Here is a 10,023-nt window from a genome sequence, read left to right on the forward strand (position 1 = left end):
AGTTTAAGCTTTGTTCCACAAAAAATAAAATTTTTGTATTTATTTTTTTTATATTTTATCATTACCATTTAACTTTTATATTCATATCTACACCTACTATATATATTATAATATATCTCACATGCAATATTGTAATTAGTTATATAATGGATATTTTTTGTATTTTCTATTTCTATTTTTGTTCCTTATATTTTTCTATTTTTGTATTTATTTTTTAAATTTGTGTTTATTTGTTTATATTTTAAATGATATGAATTCATTTACCTAACACATCAGAACCACCATTATTTATAACAAATGAGCCTGGTTTTCTAAAGGGGTAAAGATTTGATTTTTATTTAAATAATATTGGCATACTTTCTCTTTCTGTGCTCTTTCTTGGGGGGGGTGGTTGTAGGGGCTTTTGTTTCAGATTTTTTTTTCTCTTTGTTTTGTTCTGGATTTCTTTATTAGTAAACAAGGAGGTGCAGAGACTTACAAAAGATAATGTCAACTTTGTTTTATTGCTACCTCTGAAATACACCTTGACACCAAGTTACGGCTCGTAATACTGTGCATGGGTAGAATTAGCCGTGTTAGGGGGTTGAAAGGAAAAAAATGGCACCATGGTGGTGAATAGTGTGAAATAGCTTCTGATTTACCAACATGCATCTGGTAGATTTCCTTGGAAATGTGCTCTAAGACGTACAAAAATTCTAATCAGGATGGAAATTTGGAAAAAATAAATATTCCCTTACTAGAAGCAGAGAGAAAAAACATCAAATAAAAGGAAGGAATAATCTCTAAATCCCAGCTTGCCTGGAAAACAAGCTCAGGAATTTCTAACACTGAAAACTTTCGGAACAGTCATCAAGTTGGTGGAAGTTCATGGAACAATGGTTTAAAATCTGCCTCCTCTGCTCTGAGTTTAAAGGGAAGTGGGAATTGAACAGGTCTAGTTACTCCTATCCAAAAATTATCTGTGTTTTGTGGGAGTAACAACCCAAAGAAACTCCAGTCTTACTTGTATTTGATATCTGAAACTCTGAGCAGAGTTGGGAAGTTTCAGTGGAACAAAAGGGCCACAATTCCTGCAATAAAAAAATTTGACTCAACAAAAGCCAGAAATTTTATTTACAAATCCATGGAAGAGGAGGAGGATGATACCATGAACACACTCCAGCTGAAAGCAAGGATTTATTGGAAAAGGCAGGAAATCAAACTGAGAGTCTCTGGTTATGGTCAGGCAATTATCCAGGAGTCAGAGAGACCAGTGGGAACCTTGGACTGGGATAAGGCCTTCCAATGGCTTCACTTCCTACTGGCTCTCTCCTTCTTGCCAACAACCTGGAAAAGGAAAAACAGCAGGAATAAAGTTACAAACATAGGCAGGCCATCCTTGGTTCAGGCAAACTGAAGTGCAGCTCCCAGGGAGCAAGTCCATGCTGTGCCTCGGGGAGCTCCGGGAATCTGGGATTGCCTGTGGGATTAAAGGGCTGGAAAAGCACACCCACCTGCCAGGTTTAGTGCTGAGACAGAGCAAGGCCTGGGCTCAGGGGCAGCAGTTAGAGCTGGGACTGCAGGAGAACACCCCAAACCCGGGTTAAATATCTGGCATGACACACAGCACGCTCCAGGAGAAACTCAGGTGGGAGAAGCCCCTGGATCATCCATGTTCTTCGCCCTTGGCAGCTTTGCCAGGGCCTCCCTCAGAATTCTGACCTCACCGTGCAGCTCCTACAAAATAGGAGAACTTACGGAAATCATCCAGCAATCCATCGACTTACACTTATTAAGAACCAAAGCTGCAGCAAAATGTGCTCAAACTCTACTGCAAACCAGCAGGTCTGAAGAGACACAGAAATTTCTTCCAGAGGGGGCATGTTGGTGTTACTGCTTTAATCTCCTGACACTAGAGCATATTTGTACAAAAAATTCATTGAAGCAACTAAATTTAAATGAGATTCTTTTACAGTAAAGCTGGCCAAAAAGGAGTCTCAAAATTAACATATAAGCCACCGAGTTATTTTTTAAAAAAAGGGTGTCTTTGGTGTGTATAATTTTCCAGCGCCTCATGTGTTCAGTCCTTGCCATTTATGTTTACAAAGTTGATGCTTAAGACCTTGTAGAAAGCTCAAAAAAATATCCAGGACAATCCAGGTGTTTTCACAAGTACCCTCACTATGGAGCAGTGCCAGCCCCAAGTGTTTGCTCCCTCAGCCCAGCCCGGAGCAGGGTCGAGCTGCTGCCCAGGACGGTTGCCAAGGGACCCACTTGTTTGAAGCTGTAAATGCAAGGGGCCTGCACTGGAGTGCCAATAAATTTGACATAAGCGACTCTCATCTTTAACGGTGACTGATATTCTCAGGGAATCCACATCACCTTAGATGGGGCATTCCGCCATGGATTTCATCCCTCTGCATCTGAAACAAAGCTAGGACAAAAGTCAAAGGGCTGCAGGATAACTGGACAGCTCCAGACACCTGGTGGCAATCTAGGAATACCCTCTACAGCCCTACTACACCCTACATCACAAATTTCAAGTCCCCAGGACTTGTACTATTACCCATACACCCAGACTGAGCAGCAAGGCAGAGCAGCTCCGGGCCAAACACACACCAACACCCGTGAGACAGGACAGGACAAACAAGGGGACACAACAGGGACACAAATCCTCTGGCAAGAAGAATGACCCTGAAGGAGCAGTGAACTAAGAACGAGATGACCGAGGTAAGACTGAAGGCGAGCTGACCAGGCTCAGAGAACCCTGCAGGAAGAAGATGCCAACGGGATGACTTATCCCAGAAGACACAGAGACAGATGCCCAAGAATCCTACGGTCAGAATCCTCTACCTATCTTGGCATTCTTACAAGACCTAATCCACCGGAACGGATAAGGGCGGTGCACAGCTGGTGATACAGCTCAGAACAAGACTTGAAGAGGCATCAGCCTGCATGCTTGCGAAGAGAGACGGATTCCAACGCGTGTGTCCGAGAACACGAAACAAAGACGCCTGGCCGAGGAAGGCAGAGACCAGATATGCTAAGACGGATGCCAGGATTTTTAATAGGCCCCTCAAAGGGCTAAGGGACAAGACATGAAGCACAAGACACCCAAAAGACACAGAGTGCACAACAGACAAGTGACACAACACACACCAGGACTGCTCTGCCCTGCACACCTCAGCACTTTGATCCAAAATGAGACTTTCTCTTCATGTAGCCTAAGGGGTCACATCTGGGACATCCCTGTCTCTAAACCTGACTCAAAAAATCCCTCCCACTGACCCCTGCCCTGGCACCCCGCTTTCATCCCCTCTGTGGGGCTCCAAGCCCTCCACTTCTCTCTCAGATGTCCAGGGAGGCAAATCCACGCCAGGTGCCAAAGAAGGCTGCCTCTCCCTCAGGGAAATTCCTGCTGTTGCCGGGCGGTTGTCTCCTAAGTCAGCTACAATCAAGAAAACCAAATATCAAAGCATAATCTTAGCAGCACGTCAGCCAAAAACCAGCAATTCTGCTACTCACCATCTCCTAAGAAGGCCCGGGTCCTCGGGCAGCACGCCTCAGCTGCGTCCAGAGGCTGACACTCACAGTGCCAAAGCCTTAGAGGCATTACTGGCACTGAGCCCACCCACCACAGCCTCCATTAGGGGTGTGAGCATCCCCGGTTGGGGCAGGACAGGAACGCACGGTGGACATCCCCAGTGAACCTCAACCCTGTGGACTCTGCCCCACCATGGGAACTTCCTGTCTGGCCCTAGCTTAGGGGTACTGCCTGCACCTCTCAGGACTTCTGGCATTGCCTTGCCATTAGGATTGCTGCCTGCACCTCTCTCAGGGAAACAGTGTTGGCAGCAGTGCTGTGAGGGCTGGTATACCTGTACTCTGACTTGTATCCTAGGCTGTACCCCTGATTTTCACTGTGTGTTCTCTAGTTCTTGACTCCTTTACCTCTCAAGCCCTGCCTCAGCCTCTGTATGTGTCACTATAAGCTCCCCCCTTCTGAACCCTACTTCTTTAGAGCCCTACACCTTCAAGGCGGGGACGCTCTACACCGTTAGTGTCCCAAAAGCTGTCCTGCAAGCAGGGCAGGTACATCCACAGTTGTTCCCTGCCTACCCTAAAAAACGTGGCCCTGAGACAGGGCAGAGGCTGACAGAGCCAAACTCTTTGCACAGGCAAAGGCACGAAGCCTTACCAACCGCCGCCCCGAGAGGGAAATCAGGAGCACTTCCACCGGCTGCGGAGAGACGGGGAATCCCAGGGTGGGTGGGGCGGGAAAACCCCCGTTATCCCCAGCCCTGCTGGATCCTGCTCCCCACTATCGCTTCCTGCCTGGCCGTGTCTGCACATGTCAGAGCGTCTGGTACGTTCCCGCACTAGGGCTGCTGCCTGCACCTGCTCTCAGGGAAAGCGTGCTGGTAGCAGCGCTGTGAGGGCCAGTATACCTGTACTCTGACTTGTATCCTAGCCTGTACCCCTGATTTTCACTGTGTGCTCTCTAGCCCTCGAGTCCTTTACCTCTCAAGCCCTCCTTCAGCCTCTGTGTGTCACTGTAAACCCCCCCCTGCTGAACCCTACTACCGTACACCTCGCAATCAGCATTGCCCTATAACAGGATGCTCCTGGGAAAGGGATCCCAGGGTGTGCTGGGCCAGGAATCCCCCGCTGCACCCTAACCCTTTGGACTCTAAAAGGAGACCAACAATGTCAAACTCCCTAGAACATGGAGATGGGTCAGAACTGCCCTGCCAAGGCTCTGGTGCTGCTGAGGAGAAACCCTCACCCTTTAATCCTGAGGGGATCATCCCACTAGGGCCCTCTCCTGTAAGGTAACTTTAAATCACCACCCAAGACTGAAAAGGTTTTCTCCCTTCTCCCGACCGCCAGCCCCAACACTTAGCTTTTGGAACACCAGCAGGCGAAATGCATCCTCGACAGAAACGAACATCTCAGCACCGTGGACGTCCAGAGGTTCTCTGCGTCCACCTCAGGGCCGCTGTACCCAAACTTTGGCTCCACACCTCCTCACACTACCTAGGATCACAAAACAGAAAATGCGACTATCCCCCTCCAGAAGAGTAATCCCCGGGGCTCCTCAGCACCGCTGTCGTGGCTCCCCCTCAGATCTTCATCCCGCTCCAGAGGCTGCCGGGAGCGTACCCAGCAAAAGGAAAAGGTACGTGCTGAGCACGGCGCACACCTGTGGGTCACTCTGCCTAAAGGCCGACTCACCAGCTCCCTCTGTTCCTTGGCACGCCTAGGACAGCAGCAGCACCCGCAAAGCAAAAAATCACGCCGAGTTGCTGTGAAACAGCACCTCCCAGCTCTGACTGAAGCACGCCACAAATATACCTTAATGCTGCACCCATCTGGCCTCTGGCATCCGGGGCCAGCACATCTGGTAGGGGGACACCCGAAAATCAAAAAAAAAAAAAGAACAGTGAATGCTTAGAGTTGCACCAGCAAATAAGACTTGAGCAATAGTAACTACTACTGCCTACCCATCACTGCTCACCTTGCCCGCTGATATCCGGCCGTACCTCCTAAAAAAAACGACAAAGAACAGCGCTGTAACATAGCCACCATTTACACCTCCACTGCAAACACAAACAGTGACTGACCTTCTCGGGGGAGCCCCCTCATCCAGGATGGGGCATTCCGCCATGGATTTCATCCCTCTGCATCTGAAACAAAGCTGGGACAGAAGTCAAAGGGCTGCAGGATAACTGGACAGCTCCAGACACCTGGTGGCAATCTAGGAATACCCTCTACAGCCCTACTACACCCTACATCACAAATTTCAAGTCCCCAGGACTTGTACTATTACCCATACACCCAGACTGAGCAGCAAGGCAGAGCAGCTCCGGGCCAAACACACACCAACACCCGTGAGACAGGACAGGACAAACAAGGGGACACAACAGGGACACAAATCCTCTGGCAAGAAGAATAACCCTGAAGGAGCAGCGAACTAAGAACGAGATGACCGAGGTAAGACTGAAGGCGAGCTGACCAGGCTCAGAGAACCCTGCAGGAAGAAGATGCCAACGGGATGACTTATCCCAGAAGACACAGAGACAGATGCCCAAGAATCCTACGGTCAGAATCCTCTACCTATCTTGGCATTCTTACAAGACCTAATCCACCGGAACGGATAAGGGCGGTGCACAGCTGGTGATACAGCTCAGAACAAGACTTGAAGAGGCATCAGCCTGCATGCTTGCGAAGAGAGACGGATTCTACTATGTGTCGAAGCATAAGGTTTAATGGCATCAGCACCTCACCAAGGAATAGGATCTGTTAAGAACAATGCCTAGCATTTCCAAGAGGTTGTTCAAAGGCCTAAGTCAAAAGACACACCATACGAGACACCCAAAAGACACAGAGTGCACAACAGACAAGTGACACAATACACACCAAGACTGCTCTGCCCTGCACACCTCAGCACTTTGATCCAAAATGAGACTTTCTCTTCACGTAGCCTAAGGGGTCACATCTGGGACATCCCTGTCTCTAAACCTGTCTCAAAACCCCTCCCAGTGACTCCTGCCCTGGCACCCTGCTTTCATTCCCTCTGTGTCTCTGAGCTTTCCAATTATCTCTGGGATGTTCAGAGATGAGAATCCATACCGTGTGCTAAAGAAGGCTGCCTCTGCCTCTGGGAATTCTTTGCTGTCACCCAGCTGCTGTCTATCGAGTCAGGTACCATACAGAAAACCAAACATCAATGCATGATCTCAGCAGATCTATGTGCCGGTCAGTGGGAGGGTCTCAGTATACTACCTGTGGACCACCTAATTCACACAAACAGTAATGGATGCTTAGATTTACACCAGAAACACCACTACCCTGACCACACAAATACAGGAGTTTTAGAAAAGAAAAAACAAACAAAAATCCACCAAACAAAAGCCAACTATTATTTCTCCTAATCCAGCTACCAAATACAATAAAAATAACTCCTATGTCTAGTCTCCTGAAAAAACCTCCAAAGTAAATACCCAGGACCCCCCCACCCTAAAACTAAAAGATCCATTCAACTATAAACAGTATCTCCCAAATTATCCATAACTATAGAACACATACTATAGCCAAACAAGCTAAATACACAAATCCCTATAACACAAAAAAACAATAATCTGATTTTAAATATTATTATACTCCAAGAAATGAACTACTGCCCCTTACCTCAAACCCACCAAAAAAACACTACACACCATGATAAAAGCCACCCCTAAATAAATAAAACCGCCCCCATACCTCACACTACAACCAATTACACCACTGTAAACCTCAGGAAACAAATCCTTGGAAAACATAATACCCCACCAAAATAAAAACCTCCAACAACACAACTCAGTTCAAAAACAACCTAACCCACATGTAAACTAAGAAGCCTAATGTAAAGTAAATAGATCACATTCCTCATCATACACTATTGCCAAGCAAAATAAAGCTACACAATAAGTTATTAAAGGCCGCTTTAAAACCATTAAACAGAAAAAAATTTGGAAAAAAAAAAAAAAGCTGCCTCTAACAATATACCTAAACTTCAACCAGCCAGGGTGGCCCTACCCAATCTGAATCCCTGCACACAATGATCAAAACCCCAATAGCACATATCAGAAGCTTATCAAAAAAGCTACTTAATTGTATGTTGTTGGGGGTTAGGTTTGTTCCTTCTTTCTCTAAAGAATTTTTTCCCCACAAGTTACCAAGGAGATCAAGTGTTGGATACTTGAGAGTACTTAACTGAAACAAAGAGGTGGACAAAAGGTGGAAGGGGGAGATAACGCAGGTAAAAGACAAAGCTTGAGGCAGCGGCGTGCTTTTCTGCTTCCGGCGTTCGGGGAGACGCGTGTCTGCCGCTCCTGGAGGAGCTCAGCTGCCGAAAAGCACGCGGAGGGGAGAACGGCTGTTGCTGGCTGGAGGAGTTTCACTGTGGCCAAAGGGATCCAGTCCTGGGAAATCTACTATCACCGGTTCGGCCTGAATCCGGAGTTTTCCCAGCCACCCGCGGGGAGCTGGTCCAGGCCCTGCCTCTCCTTCGGCTTTCTTCGGCGCTGCTCCTCTTGCTGCAGCGTGACCCTGCACCCCCTGCCCTGCCGGGACATCCTGCCCCTGCCTGCCGGGACACCCTGCCATCCCAGCTACCTGCCGGGACTTTTCCACAGTTCCATCTTGGTGCTCTGAGGATCCTGCAGGGACACCGAAACCAAACTGCCCTGGGTTTTGTGAAACAAAGCCCTCAAGGTTCTTGGTACTGTTGTCGTTTGTCATTAATGCTGTAGTTGTTTGGTGGGCGGGGGAGTTTTTTTTTGTGTTTGTTTGCTTTGTATTACATACTAGTAAAGAACTGCTATTCCTATTTCCCAAATCTTTGCCAAAGAGCCTCTGATTGTAATTTTACCTAGCAGATACCTGTCTTCCTAAACCAAGACATATGTCAAATACAAACCCACCCATAAAGTTATCTTCACTCAAAAACCAAATTACATGTAATAAATAATGCCAAAAAAATCAAACAAAAGACTATATATCATCAAAGAAAGCAACAGTGAAAAAAAACACGTATATGTACCCCTATTTATAAAATCCCAGGTGGAGAGAAATCCCTCTTACTTTAAACACAAACAAAAACAGAAGAGGAGTTTCATTATTCATTTTGAACTCTTTTTGCCTTCGTAAGCCCTTTTTCTTCTGGGAGCACTTAAAAGAGATTAGCAAAACAAAGCTGAAAAAGAGAAAAATCCCCCCTACGACTCCACACTGGCTTACCTGCTGCTGCTGTCTGCCACAAAGAAACACTCCACATCCATGTACTCCTGCAGGCACTATAAGAGGCTTTCCCACCACTGCAGCAACCCCACATAGAAACTCAACATGAGTTCCTCAACCTCTACAGCTCAATGGAAAAGTGAACCGAGGCTCCTCTGTTAAACCGCCCCTGGCAGGAACCGCCCCATCATCATTGTAACATCTCACACCTGCAGCTGGTCTGCTCCCTCATTATCCTGACAGGTCACACCTGTGGCTGCTCTGTTCTCCCCTCACCGTTTACAGCTCATACCTGGGGCTAGTCTGTCCCCTCAATCATTCTGTGACAGCTCTCACCTTGCGGCTGCTGCCACTCCGAGTGTGAGGGCAGGGGCAGAGCGGACTTGCTGCTTATTCCCCAGAGAGTTCAATGTCTGCACCTGACACGCTGGGGCAGCGGGCTTTCCTTGCTATGGGTAAGGGTCCCTCTTCTGCAGGTGCCCAAGGCTGAAACTGGGATTCCACCTCCAAAAGTCCATATGCCTGAGATCCACAATTCCTTAGGAAATCCCCCAGAAGTCATTACCCTCCATTTAGAATTTTGCCTTGGAATCATTGTTAACTTGTCTTTCTGTGGAAGTGTTTCAAACATTCATTGAGAGTTCAGAAGCCTGGTTGGCTTTTTTATGACTTAAGCTGACAATCCCAGGCTAAATCCAAACACCCAGAATTACGAGGAACTACGGAGACCATTTATAAATACTCCCCTTCCTTGCAACTTTATCCCTTATTGCAGATCCCTGGGGCAGATTTACTTTCTTCCCAACAGCACCATTCTGGCAGAGATCCTACTTCTCAGACACAAACCGAACGCAAACCTGCCACGGGGGGGATGGGGCGGGCCGGGGCTGGGCTGGTGTCAGAGCCGGGGCGGAGCCTGGGCTTGCAGCGGGGGAGCGGGGCTGGGGCCGGGGGTGAACGGGGCCGGGGGGGATCAGGGCCGGGGGATCTGGCAGAACCCCGGGCCCTCAGAGCAGGGCCGGGGCCGGGGCCGGGGTGGGGGGGCCAGGGAGGATCGAGGGAGAGGGCGGAGCCACGGGCCCTCAGAGCGGGGCCGGGGCAGAGTCTGGGGCAGAGCACAGGGCGGGGCCAAGGCGGGGCCGGGGCAGGGACGAGGGAGTAGGACCGGGGGCGATTGAGGCCGGGGCCGGTACGGGGGTAGAGCCCAGGCCGGTGCCAAGGGTTATCGGGGGATCGGGGCCGGGGGGCTGGTGCCGGTTCTGA

At 48.5% G+C, this 10,023-nt stretch overlaps 1 long non-coding RNA gene across 1 annotated transcript; it reads right to left on the reverse strand.

Moving 5' to 3' along the window:
• Window positions 1–1,082: 1,082 nt before the first annotated feature.
• On the reverse strand, window positions 1,083–8,906 carry LOC136305237 (uncharacterized). The gene is made up of 3 exons (XR_010725181.1): window positions 8,761–8,906; window positions 1,494–1,716; window positions 1,083–1,326 (listed from the first exon to the last, which is right to left on the reverse strand). It is a non-coding gene; the product is annotated as an uncharacterized lncRNA (long non-coding RNA).
• Window positions 8,907–10,023: the final 1,117 nt, after the last annotated feature.

The sequence above is a fragment of the Chamaea fasciata genome, unplaced genomic scaffold (assembly GCF_029207755.1).
Source record: "Chamaea fasciata isolate MVZ Bird 193981 ecotype frontalis unplaced genomic scaffold, bChaFas1.0.hap1 SCAF_334, whole genome shotgun sequence".
NCBI lineage: Eukaryota > Metazoa > Chordata > Aves > Passeriformes > Sylviidae > Chamaea > Chamaea fasciata.